This window comes from Schistocerca nitens, chromosome 4, assembly GCF_023898315.1.
Source record: "Schistocerca nitens isolate TAMUIC-IGC-003100 chromosome 4, iqSchNite1.1, whole genome shotgun sequence".
Classification (NCBI taxonomy): Eukaryota; Metazoa; Arthropoda; class Insecta; order Orthoptera; family Acrididae; genus Schistocerca; species Schistocerca nitens.
In genome coordinates, this window is record NC_064617.1 from 737,143,416 (window position 1) to 737,168,785 (window position 25,370).

The 25,370-nt window shown below is 43.4% G+C and overlaps 1 long non-coding RNA gene across 2 annotated transcripts in view; it reads right to left on the reverse strand.

Moving 5' to 3' along the window:
• Positions 1-17,780: 17,780 nt before the first annotated feature.
• LOC126252998 (uncharacterized) overlaps positions 17,781-25,370 on the reverse strand; it is a 124,943-nt gene continuing 117,353 nt past the window's right edge. For both annotated transcript variants that reach the window (XR_007545880.1, XR_007545882.1), the window contains one exon: positions 17,781-18,007. This is a non-coding gene — a long non-coding RNA (uncharacterized LOC126252998). The remainder of the gene's footprint in view (positions 18,008-25,370) is intronic.

Genomic DNA, 25,370 nt, shown 5'->3' on the forward strand with positions numbered 1-25,370 from the left:
TCAGCGAAGGTCCGAGCACACGGAACAGATACTCAGATATATGAGTGGTTATTTAATTTAACCTCGTATGTTGTCCTGGACGGCAAGTGTTCATCGGAGACAAGGGTATCGTCAGGAGTGCCCCAGGGAGGTGATACAGGACCGCTCTTATTCTCTGTGTACAAAAATAATCTGTCGGACAGGCTGAATGACAATCTGAAGCTGTTTACTCACGACGCTATAGTGTGAGTGAAAGTGTCTTCCATTGAATAACCATAGGAAGATACAGGATGACTTAGAATGTCTATTTAGTGTGCTGAATGGTAGCTTCCTCTAAATGTAGAAAAATATAGCTTAATGCAGATGACTGTGGAAAATTATCCTGTAATGAATGAATACACTACTGGCCATTAAAATTGCTACACCAAGAAGAAATGCAGATGATAAATGGGTACTGATTGGCCAAATATATTATACTAGAACTGACATGTGACATTTCGGTGCATAGATCCTGAGAAATCAGTACCCAGTACAACCACCTTTGGCAGTAATAACGGCCTTGATATGCCTGGGTATTGAGTCAAACAGAGCTTGGATAGCGTGTACAGGTACAGCTGCCCATGCAGCAATTCATCAAGAGTAGTGACTGGCGTATTGTGACGAGCCAGTTGCTCGGTCACCATTGATCACAAGTTTTCAGTTGGTGAGAGATCTGGAGAATGTGCTGGCCAGGGCAGCAGTCGAACATTTTCTGTATCCAGAAAGGCCCGTACAGGACCTGCAACATGCGGTCATGCATTATCCTGCTGAAATGTTGGGTTTCGTAGGGATCGAATGAAGGGTAGAGCCACGGGTCGTAACACATCTCAAATGTAACGTCCACTGTTCAAAGTGCCGTCAATGCGAACAAGAAGTGACCGAGACGTGTAACCATTGGCACCCCGTACCATCACGCCAGTTGATACGCCAGGATGGCGATGACGAATACACGCTTCCAATGTGCGTTCACCGCGATGTCGCCAAACACGGATGTGACCATCATGATAATGTAAACAGAACCTGGATTCATGCGAAAAAAATGACGTTTTGCCATTCGTGCACCCAGGTTCGTACTTGAGTACACCATCGCAGGCGCTCCTGTCTGTGACTGTCTGTGATGCAGCGTCAAGGGTAACCGCAGCCATGGTCTCCGAGCTGATAGTCAATGCTGCTGCAAATGTCGTCGAACTGTTCGTGCAGATGCTTGTTGTCTTGCAAACGTCCCCATTTGTTGACTCAGGGATCGAGACGTGGCTGCACGATCCGTTACAGCCATGCGGATAATATGCCTGTCATCTCGATTGCTAGTGATACGAGGCCGTTGGGATCCAGCACTGCGTTCCGTATTACGCTCCTGAACCCACCGATTCCATATTCTGCTAACAGTCATTGGATCTCGACCAACGCGAGCAACGATAAACCGCAATCGCGATAGGCTACAATCCGACTTTTGTCAAAGTCGGAAACGTGATGGTACGAATTTCTCCTCCTTACACGAAGCATCACAACAACGTTTCACCAGGCAACGCCGGTTATCGGCTGTTTGTGTATGAGAAATCGGTTGGAAATTTTGCTCATGTCAGCACGTTGTAGGTGTCGCCACCGGCGCCAACCTTGTGTGAATGCTCTGAAAAGCTAATCATTTGTATATCACAGCATCTTCTTCCTGTCGGTTAAATTTCGCGTCTGTATCACGTCATCTAGCTGGTGTAGCAATTTTAATGGCCAGTAGTGTACATTATTAGTGTCGTGCTGGTTAACATTGTCACGCCGGTTAAGTATCTCGTCGTAAGGATACAAAGCATTACACATTCACTGCTGCAATGGACTCGGGTTTTAATTATACTTTAACAGAACTTTTGATTCAGTACCGCTGCGGCCTCTACTAAACAAAATATTTTGTACAACACGTCTAGCTAGGTTTACTACGAGCCTGGAAACTTCTTGGAACGTAGAACTCATCAAATTATCCAGTGCCACAAAAAGAAGTAATATCTGGATTGTCCATGGCACGTGTGATAGCGGAACCATTGTTTATGTTATGTTAATGAGGTAGTGGATAATACTGGGTTCAGACCCTTTTTACTTATGGATAATGACACTGTCTATGAAAAATTGTTCCCTGTAAAAAATTACGTTAATGTTCAGTCAAATACTGAAAATACATCAATACGATTCAAGGCAAGTAAGTGATAATGTAGTGAACGTAAACTTGTCCACTTCATGAAACGCAAAGGTATATTGGTCTTCCACTTTTCATTCTCTACTCCAAGAAGAAGAGCGTGCTGTTTGGGATCTGGCCCATTATGGAGCATCGATTCTTTTCTTTCAGATACCAGGCGCTTGAAGTTAATAATACGCAGAATGTAAATGTAACAGTAGAATTCAGTAAATGAACTTGGTCCCAAATCAAGAGAACTCTGCAATGAGAGCTTTGTTCTCGAGTGTGTCCTGTATAGTTGCGTCGAATTTTCACAGCACCGAAAAGGTGAGACTGGCGCTCTATTCTAGACCGCGCGGCATCCTATGACACTGTATAGGCTGAAAATTGATGGGGAGAAGAAGACAGCTGAAATTGAATTCCAGCCATACAAGCACTTCTAATGTACCAGAAGTGGTCATTAAATATACCGTTAGTTCCATAGACCTAAAGGAAAAAGGTCCTCAAAGATGTCATAAAAACTGCACCACACATTTTAAAAAAATGTTAATGTGTCATCTGTAGATCCTAAGTGAAATGTGACCAAACTGGTCACAAACATGTAAATGTTGCAAAAGCGCATTAGGTAATTCATAGGTTATTGTAGCTACACTTCATGAAACACAACACATTGATCACATTACTGCACTGAAGATATGCAAGTCATATCTAATGTAACATCAGAGTATTCGTAATGATTAATAATAAATACATCAGTTAGTTCTCAAAAAAACCTGAGAATGGAATCGAAGAAGTTAGCCACAGGTAGATATTATACATTGCTCTTAATCTGAACTTCCTGCGACTGGCAGGTTTCTGAAAATGTTGTTTCCTATGTACCGCACACCTCTGAAAACCAAAATACGTGACTTTAAATCCTTATGTAGATTATTCCTGATACTACGGATTCAGCTTTTGCATTGAAAAGAATTTATAACAAATTTCATTAATCTCATGTCTACTACTGTCTCTTACGTATGTAAACGACCTTCAGTTTAACATACGACAAGCAGAATTAGTTTTTCTCGTATGACACTAATATTGTAATCAATCCAAGCAAACACACAGCAACAGAAGATATGATAAATAACGATTTTAAAAGTGTTATTGAGTGGTTTTCCGCCAATCGTCTCACTCTCAATTTCAAAAAGACAGAACATATTCAATTTTGCACACCTGGAGATACTACACCAATGATAAACGTAGCACACGGTGGGGAAATATTAACTACGGTGGAAACTTCAAAATTTTAAGATGTCCATATTGATGAGAATTTAAATTGGAAGAAGCACATTTTAGAGCTCCTAAAACAACTTAGTTCAGACACCTTTGAATTTAGAATAATTGCAAATCTTGGGGAGAGACAAATTAGTAAGCTGACTTCTTCTTCACATTTTCGTTCAGTAATGTCATATGGAATAATATTCTACGGCATCTCCACTTTAAGAATGAAAGTGTTCATTGCTCAAAAACGTGCTGTAAGGATTATATGTCGTGCTCACCCATAATCATCTTGTAGACGTCCGTTTAAGTAGTTGGTATTTTGATCACTGCTTCGTATGATATTTATTTGCTCATGAAGTTCGTTATAAATAATCCTATGGAGTTCAAACGTAACACTGATGTGCATCATTACAATACAAAAAAGAAAAGTGAGATTCTTTACTCCACATTATGGTGCAGAATGCTGCCACCAAAGTTTTTGTTCACTTACTCAGTGATACAGCATGTCTGACAGAAAGCAAAGTTAAATTCGAAAACAAACTGAAAAACTATCTCCTTATTAACTCCTCCTATTCCGTAGAAGAATTTTTGATTATTTTATTGTGTAAAAGGTAATGGCTGATTACTCATTCAACATCATTATGATTTGTACAAATGATCCACAGAACATGAAACTACATCTACATCTACATGGATACTCGGCAAATCCCATTTAAGTGCCTGGTAGAGGGTTCATCGAACCACCTTCACAATTCCCTATTATTCCAATCTCGTAAAGCGCGTGGAAAGAACGAACGCCTATATCTTTCCGTACGAGCTCTGATTTCCCTTATTTTATCGTGATGATCGTTTGTCCCTATATAGGTCAGTGTCAACAAAATATGTTCGCCTTCGGAGGAGAAAGTTGGTGATAGAATTTCGTGAGAAGATTCCGTCAACTAAGGCATAAATGTATTAAGATGTTAGTGAGTAGTTGTTAGTATCCCCAGTTCCTTGAACAGGCCTCTGCAGGACGCTCTTGAGTTCACAGCCACAAATAATTTGTATTACACGACTTTGGACTCGGAAAATTTTAGTTTGCTTTATGAGTTAGCCCAAAAAATGACTTACTGAATAAAAGTATGTCAGATGTTTTATTTCTGTATGATCTATGCCTGACGATATCCTCATTGCAAATACAGATATAATTAGGCGCTTCAGCAGTTCCGCGATGTGCTCCTCTCAACTAAATTTGTTATCAAGTTGTAATGCCACGAATCTGATACGTTCAACGTCTTCTGTCCTCTTAACATCATATTTTAGACGTACGCCGGCAGGAAACATCTTACACGTTCTGAATTACATATATTGTGTCTTTTCAGAGTTTGGGCATAAATAATTGGCCAGAAATCATTTACTAATGTCCATGAAAATGTAATTAACCATTTCTTTCTAAACCTGTACTTGATTTGTTGTTTATCGCAATGTTTGTGGCATCTGCAAACAAAACAAATTAGGCGTGGGGTAACGTCAATGGTGAAAGACCCTTAATATACTAAAACAGTAAAAGCCTTAAGATGGATGCTTTAGGGACACCTCATGTAATTATTTCTCCGCCGGATGATAACCGATATCTAAGTACATGATCCCTTCCCGTTGACACCTTTCCTTTCCTGTCAGATGTGCGATCTAAATCATACTACAGTATTTCCTGGTACACCATAATATTCTAATATACTTAAAATGATACTGTAAATTAGACAGTCAAAAGCCTTAGACAGAACGCAGGAGCTGCCAGTAGCCAGTAACTTACTGCGTAATGAGTTATGAAATGTTTTTACTTTGAATGTAAATAGCATTCTCAGTATCGCAACCCTATGGAAATCCAAATAGTGACTTTTACCATGAATTATTTGTCGGAAAACAATTAAGAAACTACTTGTATATTGTTGTGTCTAGACCATACAGCCTAGACACAATGCTGTAGCCGATAGGGCACGCAATGCTAACGCAGACGGGCGTGAAGTCTGGAACATGAGACTTATAAATGAATAAGAAGAAAAGTACGTAGATGCTTGTTACTTAACTTTTAATTAGTCCTTGGAATACATCTCTCTTGAATATTAGTAAGCTATAGGCACTGATACAAATGGCGCCTTGCTAGGTGGTCGCCATTTAACTTAGCAGAGGGCTATTCTACTGTCTATCTCTCGGCAAATGAGAGCAAGGCTTAGCACGTCCAATCGCTAGCTATGTTGTCCGTACAACTGGGGCTGAGGTCTCCTCAGTCTCTCGAGACCTGCCTTGTGGTGGCGCTAGGTTTGCGATCCCACAGTGGCGACACGCGGGTCCGACATGTACTACAGGACCGCGGCCGATTTAAGTTACCACCTAGTAAGTGTGGTGTCTAGCGGTGACACCACATTCCTCCCCCGCAAATCGGCGAACGGTCGTGAGATAAGGCTTCCGCCCGCCGTGGGGAGGACCGCATGTTGACGTATGCGATGAGGTGGGGAGCCTAACAACAGGCGAGGCTGTGCCACCCGCACCCGGCCATTCGGTCCGAGGGGAGCTAGGAAACGCCTGAAAACCTAGTCCAGGGTGCACGTCAACATGCGGTGTATGCGCACGTAATGAGACAGGAGGGGCCGAAGGGTCGACCTCCATTGCGTCGGGGAATCCGACGCGCGATGACGACATCTGGTCCGGAGCGGGCAAGAGGTCCATGGCGGAGGACGGCTGGTCACGGGAAGCGAGCGGCGGCGCGTGACCCTGGGAGGCGCCGGGCGGTTGCAGCGAAGCGTCCACTGCGGGCGGCGCCGGCGGCGGCGCGACGCCATGAGGCAAAAGGGAAGGCAGCGTCGGTAACACCTGGGGATGAGATGAGCCAGTAGATGGGTCCCCAAGGCGCTGACCGGACGGCTCCGTCGCTGAAAGCAGACAGGGAGCGGCAGAACCCAGGCGACGACAGAGGCGCAGCTGATTGAGATGCCGTCGCACCTCACCAGAGGCCCCCAAAACCAAATACATCGCGCGGCCGAGGCAGCGAAGAATGCGCCCTGCGAGCCAACGCTGTGAACCGCGATAGGTGCGATAATAGACAACGTCGCCAGGAGCAAAAGCAGGAGTCTGCCGCTGCACAGGAACCTGATGTGGCGGATGCAGCAAAGACATCAAGGTGCGATGAGAACGACCATGGAGCAATTCAGCCGGCGAGCGACCATTTGGGGGGTCTGAGAGCGATACGAAGACAAAAAGAGCAACAATGCGTCCTCCCGAGAATGCGACTCTTTCAACTTCAACATCTGTGACTTGAAAGTCCAGACCAATCGTTCAGCGGCACCGTTTGACTGAGGCGAAAACGGCGCGGATGTCAGATGTTGAATACCATTGGCCTCGCAGAAGGACTGAAATTCTGCGGACATGAATTGTGGGCCATTGGCGGAAACAATAGTCTGCGGAAGACCTTCAATGCAAAAGATAGCAGACAAGGCTTGGATTGTGGCAGAAGACGTCGTGGAAGACATCCGGACAACAAAAGGAAAATTACTGAAAGCATCGACCACAACCAACCATCGAGAATTCCAGAATGGACCAGCAAAATCGATGTGCAAACGTTGCCAAGGGGAAGTGGCTTTCGGCCATGCAAAGAATTTCCGCGGTGGTGCGGATTGTTGTTCGGCACACGCCACGCAAGAGGAGCACATATTCGTAATCGCAGTATCGATTCCGAACCAAGTACAGTGCTGACGAGCAAGTTGTTTCGTACGCACTATACCCCAATGACCTTGGTGGAGAAGCTTTAAGACAGAGGACTGTAACGAACGTGGGACCACGACTCTGGACTGATCATTATCAGAACGCAACAACAAAACACCACGTCGGACAAAAAGTCTCTCCTGGTGAGCAAAAAAACGACGAACCAAAGGATCCTCGATCCGTGACTTTGACAAGGGCCATTGCGTAGCATCAAAACGCAAAACAGTAGCAAGGACAGGGTCAGCAGCTGTGGCTGCAGCGACACGACGAAAATCAATCGGAAACGATTCGACCACGTCATCGGTTTCCGAATCAATGAACATGCAAGCAAGTTCGGAAGAATCGAATGCTTTATCCGCAGCAACAGGCAAACGGGACAACGCATCAGCGTTTCCGTGCTTAGCAGTGGACCGATACAAGATATCGTAGCGGTACTGCGAGAGAAAAAGTGACCAGCGAATGAATTTCTGCGCTGTACGTGGAGGTACAGGCGTGGTCGCATGAAAAAGCGATGTCAAAGGTTTGTGGTCCGTGATGATGGTAAAGTGACGACCATACAAGAAATCGTGAAACTTTGTAACACCAAACACGAGAGCTAAAGCTTCTTTCTCTATCTGTGAATAATTTCTTTGCGCAGATGAGAGCAATTTGGACGCAAAGGCAATAGGGCGATCATGCGAGCCATCCTTGTGCGCAAGCACAGCACCGATCCCGAAATCCGATGCATCTACCATCAACAAAAGGGGTTTCTGGGGATCGAATGGCGTAAGGCTCGTATTTGAAAGTAACGCCGATTTCAACTGGCGAAGGGCGCGTTCGCATTCCGTCGTCCAGACGAACGGAACCTTTTTACGGCGTAAGCGATGAAGCGGAGCTGAAATGGAAGAAGCATTGCGCACAAACTTTGCATAATAATTAATTTTACCCAGCACACTCTGTAGTTGTTTAACATCCCGTGGCGAAGGCAACTCCTGTATGGCACGGAGGTGCTCTGGACTCGGATGTATACCTTGGGCATTTATGACATGCCCCAGGTAGGGTAAGTCCCGAGCAAAAAACACACATTTGTCCTTCCTCAAGCGAAGACCATTCTGACGCAAGACCTGAAATAATGTTCGGAGATTTTGCAAAAGGTCGGCTTCTGTCTTTCCTGAGATCACAATATCGTCCAGATAGTTCGCAGCAGTAGGGACCGACGCACAAACAGTTTGTAAATATTGCTGAAACAAAGCAGGGGCAGATGCACACCCGAACGGTAGTCTTTTGAAGCGATACAAGCCAAGATGCGTGTTAACCACTAAGACGCGCTGGGATTCTTCGTCCACAGGTATTTGCAAGTACGCATCTGCTAGGTCCAATTTGGAAAAATATTTTCCCGGGCACAGTTTGTCAAAAAGATCTTCCGGGCGGGGCAAAGGAAAAGTGGCAGTCACAAGTTGTGGATTCACTGTTGCCTTGAAGTCCACACAAAGTCTCAGTTTACCGGAAGGTTTTGGCAAAATTACTAAGGGTGAGGCCCAGAGAGAAGCCTGCACACGTTCAATTACACCTTGAGATTCTAAATCAGCTAATGTTCTGGCGACCTCATCATGCAATGCGTGGGGAACATTGCGCGCTCTGAAAAATTTCGGTTGCGCGTTTTCTTGCAGTTCCAAATGCGCTTCATAGTTCTTAGCGCAACCAAGGCCCGGTGCAAAAATGTCTGCAAATTCTTCACAAAGACTAGAAACACTGGCGGAAAGCACAGTCTGATTCACTGATAGGACCTGATTTACTATAGACAAATTAAACAATTGAAACAAATCTAAACCAAACAATTTCACTGCAGTAGAAGAACGAAGAACGTAAAATGACACAAGTTTTGTTTGTCCCTTGTATGTTGCAATAAGGCTGCACTGTCCTAACACAGGTATGTGCTGTCCTGAGTAACTATGTAACTTAACATTTGCGGCACGCAATGGCGGTTTGCCCAGTTGTTTGTACGCGTCGTGATTGAGCAAAGAAACTGCAGCTCCGGTATCGAGCTGGAATGGTATCACTTTGCCTTCAAAGTCTAAGTCCACAAAAAGTTTATTGTCCTGCTGACGACAAGAGCGACTGTCACGTGCAATTTGAACTGATACAGGTACAGAAGCACTGGCGACTTTACGGGATTTTCGGCGACGTCGACGCACTCTGTTTGTGGGACTAACACAGTCACTGTTAGGTAAAGTGTCACTGGACGGGTGGGAATGAACTACATGAATGTCCATGGGCGAAGGTCCACGAGCCTGATTATCCTGGGTTCGATTCCGGCGCGAAGCAAAGGGCCTGGAATTTGTGTGATTGTCTGATCTAAGCTTTTTCTGGCAAACACTTTGAACATGTCCCTTCTTGTGACAGTAAAAGCAAATAGCTTGGCGTGACGGGCAATTTTCACGCGAATGTCTAGTTGCACACCGCGGGCATGATTTTACTGCATTTGCTTGCTTACGCGGCGCACGTGTTTGCAAGGTAGGCTGCCGCTGCTGCGACGGGCGCGAGGGCCGCCTAGCGTCCCGTGCAGCGGGCCCGGCGGGCCCGTTAATGTGACACACTGCTGGCGAAGTTTCAAACGATGCCTGAGCAAAGTCAAGTGTGTCTTGCCTATCCAATATGTCTATCACTTGTTGGAGGGAGGGATTAACGAGTTTCAAAATCTGTTCCCGTATGCGAACATCAGAAACGTTCTGTGCTATTGCATCACGCACCATAGTGTCTGAATAAGGAAGGCCACAGTCACATTCAAAGGCACACTCCCTAGTAAGTCCTTGCAAAGTTGCAACCCACTCCCTATTAGTCTGACCGGCCGTACGTTTTGTACGAAAGAACGTATACCGTTTTGCAACTACATTAACTGTTTCTTTGAAATAGGCATCTAAAGCAGACAAAATTTCTTCGTAGGACAGAGTTGCTACGTCGCGTCGGGGAAACAATTTCACTATCACACGGTAGGTAGACACACCGACACAAGAAAGCAAAAACGGCTGCCGCTCGTTACCTTGAATTCTGTAGGCTGTTAGATGAAACTGGAACTGGCGGGACCATTCCTGCCATGTTTCTTCGGCCGCCACGTATGGCCTAAAGGGAGGTGCAACAGCGTTTTGTGGCAGCGGTAGCGAAGAAGCGGCGGCTGCCGCATCGGGTTGCAGCGCACGTTGACCCTGGACGAGCTGTCCAAGTGCATCCAATAACGCCTGCGTCTGCTGATTCTGCAAGCGAAAAAATTCGGACAGTACATCTGGAGATTGTGGCGAAGCCATGACACAAACGAATTAATACAAACTCTTTTTCTCGTCGCCAATAATGTTGTGTCTAGACCATACAGCCTAGACACAATGCTGTAGCCGATAGGGCACGCAATGCTAACGCAGACGGACGTGAAGTCTGGAACATGAGACTTATAAATGAATAAGAAGAAAAGTACGTAGATGCTTGTTACTTAACTTTTAATTAGTCCTTGGAATACATCTCTCTTGAATATTAGTAAGCTATAGGCACTGATACAAATGGCGCCTTGCTAGGTGGTCGCCATTTAACTTAGCAGAGGGCTATTCTACTGTCTATCTCTCGGCAAATGAGAGCAAGGCTTAGCACGTCCAATCGCTAGCTATGTTGTCCGTACAACTGGGGCTGAGGTCTCCTCAGTCTCTCGAGACCTGCCTTGTGGTGACGCTAGGTTTGCGATCCCACAGTGGCGACACGCGGGTCCGACATGTACTACAGGACCGCGGCCGATTTAAGTTACCACCTAGTAAGTGTGGTGTCTAGCGGTGACACCACATATATTACCATTCCTAACATTTGCGAGAATGCTGGCAAAAGTGAAACTATATGGAAGTTCGATGGCATTTCCTTATCTCTTATATAGGCTTAACTTTTGCGTATTTCAGCGAGTCAGAAAATGTTCTAGTGATAAGTACAGCCACAAAAATAACGTAATATATTACTAAACTCTTTTTTTGATTACAAACATTTTGTATTCGACAGTATTTCTTCTAGACTAGTGAGGGTCATATTCACATTACTGAAGTTATTTGTGATGGCTAGTCTGAGATCTTCTACGGAAGCATCTACTGAATCTGGCAACCCCGTCTTTTCCGTAACAGTTATGAAACTGCTGAGAATTGGTGGCACTGATAGGTGCTCAGTTCACAAGGAGTGTTCTGTTAATATGGATCCTTGCTCTGCTGCTTCCGCATGAATTTAAGGTATAGATCTTAGCAGACGTTCTGATACAGTTCTTTCTAAATACTTGCAATCAATTTAGTGGCTGGAAGCTGTTCCAGATCTTTACATCATATAAACAAGATTTTCTGTTGACGAAATAGCTTTCCGATACGGATCCACACTTGAATAAAATACGAGCTAACGGTGTAGCGGACTTCCTTTGTGACTGGATTCAAAATGTCTAAACAGACCGAACACATCACGTCATTATAAAAGCAGCGAAGTCACCATACATAATGTAGGAAACTGGGTGAGAGCTGTTCGTGTGTAATGCAGTTGTATACAGGAAAGTTGCAATGCCTGAAAACCGTTGCAAAATGTAAGACTCCGTTCAATGCGACGGCCTTACGCCACCTTTCTGGGAGGCCCGTATACCCCCAAGGTCCCACTCTATTAGTCGACGCTGGAGCCAACGTCTTGCTGCATGAATAACCTCCCCCTCGTCCACGTACTGCTTCCCGTGGAGTGCATCGTTCATTGAGAGAAACAGGTGGAAGTCGCAAGGTGCGAAATAAAGTCTGTAGCGGGGGTGAGGAAGAACAGTGCAATGAAGTTTTGTGATCTCCACTCGGGTGGGCAAATTTGCGTTAGGATCTGTATTGTCATTGAGAAGGAAACTGGTGGTAACTTGAGAGTAGCTTGGAGCAACATATAGGCTTTATTTCATCAAAAACATCACATCACAGAGAAAAATAAATTATAATGTAAATATTACTCTTTTAAATAGCTGTTTACTCTTTCACGTTTGAACTGCATCATATTTGTGAAGGTGCTATTATTTATTGGTATCTTCTACATAATGTAATTCAACGTAATGAATAGAAAGCTTATACAATCCTCAACATGCTTAATCCATATCTCCATAATAATATTCTTAAATGCGAAAGAAACTCTGTTTCTTTTCATGACTAAACTGCAGAACCGCTTTTGATGCAATATGGCATGGAGGATGAACATAGACCATTTTAGAAAGTGTAAAGAAAGTCGACCTTTAAGAGTTTCGGATATGTGGTGGAACGTCTTTTTTATGTTATGGATAATAAAATATGTTAAAAAGTTATTAAATTTGTGTGATTAATACACTCCTGGAAATTGAAATAAGAACACCGTGAATTCATTGTCCCAGGAAGGGGAAACTTTATTGACACATTCCTGGGGTCAGATACATCACATGATCACACTGACAGAACCACAGGCACATAGACACAGGCAACAGAGCATGCACAATGTCGGCACTAGTACAGTGTATATCCACCTATCGCAGCAATGCAGGCTGCTATTCTCCCATGGAGACGATCGTAGAGATGCTGGATGTAGTCCTGTGGAACGGCTTGCCATGCCATTTCCACCTGGCGCCTCAGTTGGACCAGCGTTCGTGCTGGACGTGCAGACCGCGTGAGACGACGCTTCATCCAGTCCCAAACATGCTCAATGGGGGACAGATCCGGAGATCTTGCTGGCCAGGGTAGTTGACGTACACCTTCTAGAGCACGTTGGGTGGCACGGGATACATGCGGACGTGCATTGTCCTGTTGGAACAGCAAGTTCCCTTGCCGGTCTAGGAATGGTAGAACGATAGGTTCGATGACGGTTTGGATGTACCGTGCACTATTCAGTGTCCCCTCGACGATCACCAGTGGTGTACGGCCAGTGTAGGAGATCGCTCCCCACACCATGATGCCGGGTGTTGGCCCTGTGTGCCTCGGTCGTATGCAGTCCTGATTGTGGCGCTCACCTGCACGGCGCCAAACACGCATACGACCATCATTGGCACCAAGGCAGAAGCGACTCTCATCGCTGAAGACGACACGTCTCCATTCGTCCCTCAATTCACGCCTGTCGCGACACCACTGGAGGTGGGCTGCACGATGTTGGGGCGTGAGCGGAAGACGGCCTAACGGTGTGCGGGACCGTAGCCCAGCTTCATGGAGACGGTTGCGAATGGTCCTCGCCGATACCCCAGGAGCAACAGTGTCCCTAATTTGCTGGGAAGTGGCGGTGCGGTCCCCTACGGCACTGCGTAGGATCCTACGGTCTTGGCGTGCATCCGTGCGTCGCTGCAGTCCGGTCCCAGGTCGACGGGCACGTGCACCTTCCGACGACCACTGGCGACAACGTCGATGTACTGTGGAGACCTCACGCCCCACGTGTTGAGCAATTCGGCGGTACGTCCACCCGGCCTCCCGCATGCCCACTATACGCCCTCGCTCAAAGTCCGTCAACTGCACATACGGTTCACGTCCACGCTGTCGCGGCATGCTACCAGTGTTAAAGACTGCGATGGAGCTCCGTATGCCACGGCAAACTGGCTGACACTGACGGCGGCGGTGCACAAATGCTGCGCAGCTAGCGCCATTCGACGGCCAACACCGCGGTTCCTGGTGTGTCCGCTGTGCCATGCGTGTGATCATTGCTTGTACAGCCCTCTCGCAGTGTCCGGAGCAAGTATGGTGGGTCTGACACACCGGTGTCAATGTGTTCTTTTTTCCATTTCCATGAGTGTAGATACATCTGCATCGCTCGGCACTGAAGCTGCGCATGCCACCGCGTCGAGCACGGGAACAGAGGAGAGGCAGGAGGGGGAGAGGGCTGCACCTCGGTGACCAGGCTTTCTGGAACAGGCAGACATGTGTGCGCAGTTGACATTACAGCACGTACAATAGCTTAGTCAATCACCATCTCTCATCTTAATAAAACTGTTGATATGTAAATGCAACCACAGGTAACAAATAGTTCAAAATGAAAGTAAGCCGAATGAGAACGAAAATTGTATCAATAATGTAAAAAATGTTTGTCACACTTTATCTGATGGTGCACATGGGATGGGTGTAAAAATTATAAGCTGGAGTCATTTATCAGTATTCTGGCGATAAAGTTATAATACAAGAAGACAAGTATAAATTACAAATGTCACTTTACAAGTTGCATTATTTAAGCTCATATTACAGCATAAAATTCCTATCATTGAAACTAATATTACCTCATTCTTACAAGTTCGTCCAAAGTTCCTGAGTGTGGTTTATCTTATGAAGAGAAAAATGGTACAATTAACAGCACACCTCAGAGGAGGTTATGCGGCTCGAGGACACGAATTCTTAACGAGAGAGTGGGATTAGACATCTGAATTACATTCCAAATCGTGACGGCAATTCCTCACTTATAACAGGGTTCAGATTGTAGGCGTCAAGGCTACAGATGAATAGAAGGTTGCACATACTAGATCAAACATGAAAGAGCGTTAGGTGTGCTTTTAATATCAGTATACCAACTGTTATCGGTATGGCAATCCAAAATAGCTCCAGAAACACCGATAATGGTAGAATATATCATACTTCTAAATCACAGCAATTAATTTAAGGTTGTTACACGACATAATTACATCTCGAAAAACAGGGTGTGTTAAAACATGTAGCTCGCTGGTCAAGAGGACTACCGGATGCATGGAGCCAGTGTCAAAGAGAGCGAGAGTTCAGTGAACAGCACACTGCCGCCAACGATGGCATCTCAGTGGATAATAAAGCTGCTGCCGCCATCCGTTAGGCCGTTAGGCCCCACAGCTTGTTGTTGTCTTGTCATCTATAACAGCACAATAGAGAATGTCGCAAGTACCTGATAAGAAGGCAACTCGGCAGGATATGTACATCCACATCCACATACATACCCCACAAGCTCATGTGCTACTAGCCATTTCCTTCACCGCTCCACTCGAAACAGAGCGAGGGAAACATGCCTGTCTGTATGCCTTAGAATGAGTCCTAATTTCTCGTATGTTATCTTCATGGTCCTCACGCGAAATGTATGTAGGCGGCAGTAGAATCGTTCCGCAGTCAGCTTCAGATGCCGGTTCTCTAAATTTTCTCAGTAGCACGCCTGGAAACGAACTTCGCTTTCCACCCAGAGAACCGCCTTTGAGTTCCGAAAGCGTCTTTCATGTTGTTCGAACCTAACAGTAACAAATCTAGGAGCCTGTCTCCGAACTGCTTCGTAGTCATCCTTCAGTCTGACGTGGTGTGGATCCCAAACACTCGAGCAGCACTCAAAAACAGGCGCACAAGCGTCCTATAGACGATTTCCTTTACAGATGAACCAAGCTTTCCCAAAATTCTCCCAATAAACCAAAATCGAGCAGTCGCCTTTCCCTCCCACCGTCCTTACACACTCGTTCCACTTCAGATCGTTTTGCAACATTACACTCAGGTATTTAAACGATGTGACTGTGTCAGGCAGGGCTCTACTAATGATGTATCCGAACATTACGGAATTGTTTTTCCTACTCATCCGCATTAATTTAAATTTTTCTATATATAGAGTTAGCTGCTACTCATCACACCAACTGGAAATATGGTCTAAGTAGTCTTGTATCCTCTACAACAACTCAACTTCGACGCCTTCCCGTACAACATTGCGTCACCAATAAACATGTGCAGATTCCTGCCTACACTGTTGCCAGATCATTTACGTATAAAAAAAAATAGTAGCGGTCCTATCACACTTCCCTGGGACATTGCTGACGACACGCTTGTCTGTGATGAACGCTCGCCGTCGAGGACACCGTACAGGGATCTGTTGCTCAAGAAATTGTGGCGAAACCACCGCTGTATCATTTGAGAGATACAGAGGCGAGCTAGTGTGCCGGGACTTTCCCCAGTTCACTGCTACTAGCGCTACGTCATCGTAACTCACATGTGTGTAGCATACAGAGTATTGCGCCAAAATCTAAGAGTGGAATTAAAAATTAAAGTCTTTTTCCCAAACTTTGTCAACATATGCATCAATATCTTAATGTAAAACTGTAAAATCTCAGAACGATCTGGTGAATATGTTGCACTAAATACTTACTTTAAGAAAAAAATAAGTGTAGCTAAAGAATACAGCTAGAAACTGTTTAGATTGTGCAAATGTATGTCACTATCAACTGTCACATGTCAGCTTGATCGGAGCAACATTTTGGTCAAAATCTGTGTTTTTACGAAAATCCGAAGACGCTAATTAGTAGACTCAGGAACATGAAAATTCGTATGAAGCTTCAGTTTGATATAAAAACATTAACTATGTGACTCCGTTATGCTACTTCTAATAGTCATCAAGTAATTTACTAAAAACTAAATCTGAAACAAAAACGTCCTTATTCGTAATAGATGAAGTATCACTTGAATTAATGATAGAAAGTTCTAATTACAGACTTGATTACATCCATTAAATAATAAAACTATGCTAAGTTTCAAGACTTTAATGTAAGAAAACAATCAATACATGGACTCCTAAAGAAGTAGTTCAGAGGTCTGGTTCTACTGTCGATTACGTTCTAAAAATTGTAGCTGCCGAAGTTTAAATGCAGTCGCGCTGAAAATTTCTCTGTACTTGAAGCCAACTTAACTCCAATGATATAAAAATTATGAAGATTGTAAATTGATATACAACAGAGTTATTAAATAATACGTGTCCGAGAAACCCGCCGTTTAGATGCTACTACCTGGACACAGGGCGGTTGACAGCAGATGTTCCATTTGGCCGTGCTCTGAGTCGATATATAGATAAGGCCAGAGAGGCAGCAGAGAGACACGCTTTGCACACAGCCACCAATCGGTCCGTGTGAGTCAAAGGCTGGCTTACGCGATGCCTCAGGTGACGTCACAGCCAGGCTTCTACCAAACGCGTGTACAGTAAGAGTAGGAAGTGAACCCACGGAGACTGTACAGCGTCCTGCATCACTTAGAATTCACGGAAGTAACTGTTTGTGTGCCGTCCGTAATGTTGACAAACTCGTCTGCAAGTGGTGAGATTATTTTCGATTTTTGACGATATTTTCGACTTTGACGATTAGGCTGAAAGACCATTTTAATTTGAACTTACCATAAAGGTCGCCTCTGAACTCCTCATAATGCTGTTTGTAATAGGGACCTTATTATTATTATTATTATTATTATTACTGTGAAATGAAATGAGCGTATGGTATTGTTGGCCGGGAGGCCCCATGCGGGGGATTTCGGCCGCCGTATTGCAAGTCCTTTTTAGCTGACGCCACTTCGGCGACTTGCGGGTCAATGATGATGAAAATGATGATGAAGGACACACAACACCCAGTCCTCTGCCGGGAATCGAACCCGGGCCCCTTGCTAGACAAGCGGAAACGCTACCGCTACGCTACGGAGGCGGACATTATTATTATTATTATTATTATTATTATTATTATTATTATCAATATTACAATGTTTGTGTGTGTGAACTTTTACTGAATATACGAGGGTTTCTCAGAAAGTAAGACGCTGCATTTCTTTCTTCAACAATTATTTATTGAACATAATGAAAATTACACACAGGAACAAATGGTGTTTTATCTACACACCTTATTTTTCCACATACGTCCATTCCGTTCTATGGCCGCCCTCCAGCGCGAAACAAGACGTGTATGCTCTGTCGGTGTCAATCCTTGTCCTGGTGGCAGAGCCAGTGCTTCACTATGTGGATCACCTCCTCATCGTCCTCAAAATGTCTTCCACGAATGCGTCTGTCCTCGCGAATGACATCAGCTCGCTGCAGCATGTCAGGTGTGACAGCCGTGAATGGTCTCCTCGACAGCTGTACAAAAAAAATAATAATAAAAAAATTAAAAATATAAATAAAAAATGCCGAAACGAGTGCGAGAACAGTGCTAAGATTTGCTCGCAAGTGTGGACACTAAACTGTGAACGTTACACAGTAATCTTGATCGTGGCAGAAGGAGGTAAGAAGACGACCCTACATTGCGGCTACCACCGGCGCTGAGTTAGAAGAAGACGGTAGATCACCAAGGAGCTGCGTGGACCTGCGAACTACATACTAGCTACGGCGCCTCCCTATGGGGCTACTGCAGTAGGCGCTATTCGCCGCCATCCTCACCGCCACTGCTGCTGCTGCGTTCGGCCTGCACTACGTCGCAACGCGTCGCATCACGTTTGCTGGTACACGAAGCCGGCATCGCTCGTCGAGGTCAAGCGATTAAGTTGACTCAAGAATATTTAGAGTATTAGTTAATTGCTTCCAACAGGCTACTGAAAATGGAAAATATTGATAAGTATAATGTGAAAGTTAAGATGAAACCAGTTTCTGACGTTGAATCCTCAGAATTAGAAACTGGAATTAATGAAGATGGTCCCGTCAAAGTAATAAATCCAAAATCAGAATGTGATTTGTCAAAAGTAGAATCTAAAGTGTGTTTCAATGTTAATGCGAAGTTAGAACCAGTTTCTAGTGATAAGGTAATTGAAGCAGAGGTCAAAAAGAAAAAGTAGACTGAATAGAGTTATCTGAAAATGAAATTGAGTTCAATATGTCGCAAATTCAGCCAAGTCAGGCGATGCTAGAAACTACTTTACAACCGGTGGAAATGCCAAGTGGCAATGTAGAGGCACCGAACTGGATGCAATTACTGTTTGCTAAACTTGAAGTGCATCATACAGAACTAAAGGACAGTAGTAAAGAACTGAACAGTAAGATGGGATCAAGTAGTAAACAGGTGAGTAGTAAGATTGAGTCTAATAGTAAAGAACTAAAGGATATTGGTAAAGAACTAAAGGATAGTAATAAACAACTGAGCAGCAAGATTGAAGCTAGTAATAAAGAACTAAATGAAGTAATAAGGAATTAAACGATGAAATGCCCTCGAAACTTAATAGTTTAAATTATAAAATTGATTCTAACCACGATTATCTGAAAGTCAAAGTAGGGCAACAGCTAAATAAATTGCATAGTATTTTCAAAACCGAAATTGGCGAAGTTCAAAGACGCAGATGGATTTATGGAAGGAAGGTTGTCAGAAAGAATAGGTAACTAATCCAAACTTAGTTCTAATCGTGATAGCAATTCCTCATTTATAACAGGGGTCAGATGTAGGCTTCAAGGCTACAGATGGATAGAAGGTTGCACATATTATATCAAAAGTGAAAGAGCGTTATGTGTGCTTTTAATATCAGTATACCAACTGATATCGGTATGGCAATGTAACTACTAAAGTAAATGCTTGTCAAAAGGATATTGAGAAAGTAAAATCTGACTGTGTTAAATTAAATGAGTATGCTGATAAAAGATTTCCTGACAGAGTGGAAGCAGTCGAACTATAAGTAAAAAACTAAATACTAGTATTACTAACATAGAAAGTAGAGTAACCTCTGACTGTTCTTGTAATGCTGCTGTACAGCATGTTGCTTCAGGTGACGCCGCTTTCATCGGATGTCGTCAATTTTTGACAAACAAAACCACCCTTTAGAGTTCTGGAGTGATTTTGTGGACGTTTTGCCTAACGTAAGGTCGGAACGAGAGAAAATTACTTTCATTAGAAGTCTTTTGTCGGTAGACCCTTTGCGATGGTCAGCTGACGTAATGAGAACACGCAAAACTCTTTAGAACTTTATTTCTTAATGAGTACTGGTCGCACAACAAACAAAATGATGTCCTGAGTTATGGAGTGGTAAAAAGTTTGCTCCAGGTTGTGAGTCAGTAAAAGAATTTTCTAAGAATGGGTTTCACATCTGTTGCATCTGACAGAAAAGATGGAACCGCAAATGATTATCATGCGACTAGAAGGTAAGCTGCCTTGTTATTGACAGAAAAGAATCATTTCCTCACCTAGAGATAATGTGGATAGATTCACTGAGTATCTAGAGAAAGTAGAAAGAGTATTTGTTGCTGAGGAGCGGGTGCAAAATAATCGTAGGTCTTAGAACAATAACGTAAACAACAGATATAATAACATAGGGAACGTGAATGTTAGAAGTATGGAGGTTCAGAACACAAGATCTAATTATCGTGGTTAAGGCCATCGTAGAGGAACAGGGGGTAGACAGCCATCTCGCTATCGCAATAATTATTATGACGAAAACAGAAATGTAAATAATGTGTCGTCGAGAATGTGGCGTCGACACAAGACGGAGAGCTGATTGCTACACTATCTGATTCTGTATCGAATGAATACGACAGGCCGCATGTGGGTAACTCCCGTCTATGAGGGAACCTGCTCTCACAACCCGGTAACAGTAATACAGCCAGTAACAAAAATACATACCACAGTCAGTCAGCACACGCAAACCGATAACAAGGATTATGATATAGGAACAGACATTACCAGTGATGTGCTAAACCATTTGCATTATATAGCTGACAGCATTCTGACCACATTAGAAAAATGGGTCAAGGAGGAGAGAGAAAGCGATACAGATAACAGAGAGGAAAAAAATTAATGGGTTTGGATTAGATAAGGGCGAAGATAAGTAAAGGCTTAATCTTCGACGATAGTGGCAGCCTGAAGGCTATAGTTTCGGTAGAAGAAGTAGAGTACGATTTGCAAGGTTTCCAAGAGGAGGAATTGATGGATGAAGGGGATATCAGTAATAATGAGGTCAAGGAACCTATTGGCTATTGATTTGACACAAACTGTAAAAGCCAGTGACAGAGATAGAGATAGCAATGTTGCCATGGGACGCAGATGCTTAGAGTTAGAGAGTAGTTTAGCTGAAGTGCAGCAAACGAAAGTGAAGAAGTTGTCAAGTGCTTTGATTTAAAATTGATGGACAGGTTGAAAAAGGTAGCTGAGAATGTAGAGATTGACTATCCCGTAAATCTAAGTGTGAATGTGCGTGAAACTGGGCAAAACTACTTTAGCTGAAAACAGATTGAAAAGAATTTATTAGAGGACTTTTACTAGGCACCTGTTCAAACTAAAATAACGCATCCTACTAAAAAAACGATGATCTCAGGGGTAACAGTACGTCGCCTATTTGAAGTGGCAGTGAAGCACGTACTCTGTCCCAAGCATTCTTTGATTCTATTCCTAATAAGAGTAAATTAACAGTGAAGGAAAGTAAATGGTTTAAGAATAATAGGTGCTACCGGAAAAGTTCCTAGGCCAGCACAATACGAAGCTTTGATACCAATGTTTAGGTGACATAGTAACAAATCATCCTTGTTCAATCGTACTCGGTTTAAGTGTTGAGATGTCAATTGGCACAGATTTCTTAACAAAATATTAAGGAAAGATTGATTTTGACCAGAACCACTTAGTATTGACATTACCTGATTCTCGGGTGATCAAAGAATCAGTCATAGGAAGTTAAGTTCAGTATGTTCTCCATCGCTTTCTGGCTGACCGCAGAAATAGTTTTCAGGCTCTTGTGAAAGACGGCGACGAATATTTATATATGAATTATATACAAAGATTATTATCCATCTGCCGCCCCATGAAGTCTTCGAGTCATTGACATATCTGAGAACCTATTCCATATTCTCGTACCTTCAGTAAATGTCTCCGGTGGGGCACCGTGTCAAATACTTTCCTTAAATCTAGAAATATGGACTCTGCCAGTTGCCCTTCATCCACAGTTCGCAGTATATCATGTGAGTAAAGGGCAAATTTAGTTTCGCATGATCGATGCTTTCTAAAACTGTGCTGATTTGTTGACTTTAGCTTTTCGGTCTCTAGGAAATTTATTGTATTCGATCTCAGAATGTTCAAGAATTTTGCAGCAAACCTATGTTAACGATATTTGTCTATAATGTTGCGGGTCTATCCTTTTACCCTTCTTATGTACTGGACCCACCTGCGCTTATGTCCAGTCCCTTGGGACTTCGCGCTGAGTGTGAGATTCGCGATAAATACAAGCTAAGTTAGAGGCCAACGCCGAAGTGTACTCTCTGTAAAGCCGAACTGGGATTCCTTCCAGATCTGGTGACTTATTTGTTTTCAACTCAGTCAATTGTTCCTCTACGCTAGGAACGCTTAATACTATGTGCGATGTTCAAATGACAGTTCCCCGCAGATATTAGAAAAACTAAATGTAACTCAAGAGGACGCAGAATGACTTCATAGAAGAACTTTTTCGCTGAGAGAGTGCGTCTTTTAGCGTTGTAAAAGCATAGTACCAACACCAATAACAAAAGTTGCTGCTAAATAATTGGATTTGTGAGAAGAAGAATGCAAGCTAGCCAGTCAGACATCAGGATAAGCCAAGAGACTTTGCAGAAAGCTAGGGGACAGATCCTCCTAGTATGCGAGGGTTCCTGCGATACATCTCGTTACTCTACTCCAGAGCAGCAGATGGCAGGTCGCTCAGTGCTTTGTTTCCGAGCTCGGTAGCTGCCAGCCCACACCCTGCTCTGGACACAAGTAATCCAGGAATACCTGATGACTGCGACACACAGTCAGCGGATACTGCATGTAAACCAATCATCGCCTGGTAATGTTAGGTATTAAAGTACTCAAGTAAGAAGCCCATCTGCCAATGTTTCATTTTTCTCGGAGTAGTGTCGGTAAGTAGTATTAGAAACTTTTTTCGTAATTGCAATAGTTATATTGTTTGTTATTGTACCAGTAGTTTATAGTGCTGTAACAGCAGCAGTAGCAGTATATATAACCGTAACTGTAAGAAAATCGATATAATTTGAGATAACGAAAACTTATGGCTGTCTATCACAGTAAAGGAAGACCTGACTGAGGTGGACAGAGGTGCCATAGGAAAATGATCGGTAGCCGTTTGACTGTTAGAGTGAAAGTAATAGCAAAATAGAGACAAGGAAAAATAGTATTATAGACAATGTAAACTTATTTTTTTCCAAAAAATGGATAAGAAAATAAGTAAATGATCATGAAAATGCACGTGCATTTAATTCTGTATGTAATGGTCCATTACTGAAATCAAAGAAGCGGTCTGTGATAAATAAATAAATAAATAAACAAATGTCTCAGACCGCAAATTGAAGTCCAGAAAAATGACATTGAGATTTACATTACTATAATGGGATGATTATTGTTTTTTTTCTAGTCATAGTGATTCAGTCACATTAATAGTTTCGCAGTTGTGTTTTATCAAGCGTACATGAAGTCAACTGGTCGTGGTCAAGAATAGAACATTTTATGTAAATAAAGCAATTGTAATATACTCTAGATTTCTACAGCTGTTACATGTAAGGCCTTTTTCGTTATTAATGGCAAGTGGCGCACTCAAATGTAGTTATTTTATAATTAATAAATGCAATCAAGATAAATGTACTGCAGGTGTGAGGCCTTAACAGTCCACCACTACATAATTATTTTAAGGATATGAAACGCCTGCAGCCGTCTTTATGATCTTATTTATTGTGTACCTACCAGATTTGGCGCATCAGTGCGCTATCTTCAGGCCTTAGTTGATGCTGAATGGGTTACCACGATCCATATATACTCTGCATTAGTGGCCAACATAACTGGTTTACTCTCTCAGTAGGCAGCTGATGGTTGGAGTGCTGACATTACAATTACAGACAGTGTGCGTAAACCAGTTATGTTGGCCTCTGATGCAGAGTATATATGGATCGTGATAACCCATTCAGCATCAACTAAGGTTAAAATGGCTCTGAGCACTATGGGACTCAACTTCTGAGGTCATTAGTCCCCTAGAACTTAGAACTAGTTAAACCTAACTAACCTAAGGACATCACACACATCCATGCCCGAGGAAGGATTCGAACCTGCGACCGTAGCGGTCTAGCGTTTCCCGAGTGCAGCGCCTAGAACCGCACGGCCACTTCGGCCGGCGCATCAACTAAGGCCTGAAGATGGCGCACTAAAGCGCCAAACGTGGTAGCTACATAATAATAAGATCATAAGGACGGCTGTAGATGTTTAATTTTCTTACAATAGTGAAGGCCCGTGGTCTCCAAGACCACCCGTCAAAAGGATGGACATACTAAAACTGCACATGTAGGTTCACAAACCGATGCCAACTGACTTAATCGGTACAAACTGCTTGCTTTAATTAAACGAATATACTTGCACGAGACAAGAAACTGATACATATTAGAACATATACCCCAACAGGCCAGAAAGTTACGATACTGGATTAATAGGAAATAGAGAAAAGTCAAAACGGTTATTGTCGTCTGAAGAACGAGTTACCATGGCAACGTTGGTACCTCGCGACGGAACCGCTACAGCATGCTTGCTTACGTCAGAGCAAAGCGCTCCTCAATCCACTCAGCAATCATCGTGGAAGACGACAGCGTCGTCTCATTACCGATCCAGCACTGCGGGAGTTGTATTAGGCAGAACCAGGTAGCAAAGTTTATAGTCAATTGTACTTTGAGTGGAGATACTAGCCTCTCCAGGTAGCAAAGTTTGCAGTCAATTCCACTTTGAGAGGAGAGGCTATTATCTCCTCTCAAAGTACAATTGACTATAAACTTTGCAACCTGGTTCTGTCTAATACAACTCCCGCAGTGCTGCTTCGGTAAAGAGACGACGCTGTCGTACTAGACGATGATTGCAGAGTGGGTTGATCAGCGCTTTGCTCTGACGTAAGCAGTATCAAGTAATAAGTTGGTGTTGAGTGACAGTAACACACATGACATTTCTATGGCTATATGTTTCATCTTGTTCAAGTTATAGTAAAGTCAGTTAAACTTTCGTGTGTGTTGTAGTATCACCTCGACCTCCTCCAGAAGTAAAACTAAGAACCCTCCACTGAGCCGACGAATGTTATGAAATTTAGGTATCTTGTCCACATTTCATTCTCAACATTGTGGCAACTAAAATCGACCATACGGAAAGTATACGCTATGGACTTATACCTCTGCAAACTCTTCAAAATTTCGTGCAATGGTTTACTACATTTAATGCTGCACAACAGTTTTAGTGCTTCAGTTGTTGTACATAATCTCCGTTCCATTTGATTACGATGTAATAAAAGTTCATACAAACATGTGAAACGGTCGGAAGACTTCTTCTTTGAGGTATTATTTAACTCGTGCGTTACATTCGCTTCAGTGTCTGTTATTTCGTCAAAGCGTTGAACCTTCATGTGAATTTCTGAAATTTGTTGTTGTTTGGTATTTTCGTAACCAAGTATCGTCATCCGTGACGACTTCCTCCACAAAAGAAAGTGTGCTGGACATACTTTGCAGCTTGCATACACTTTCTTCTTCTTAAAAACATTCT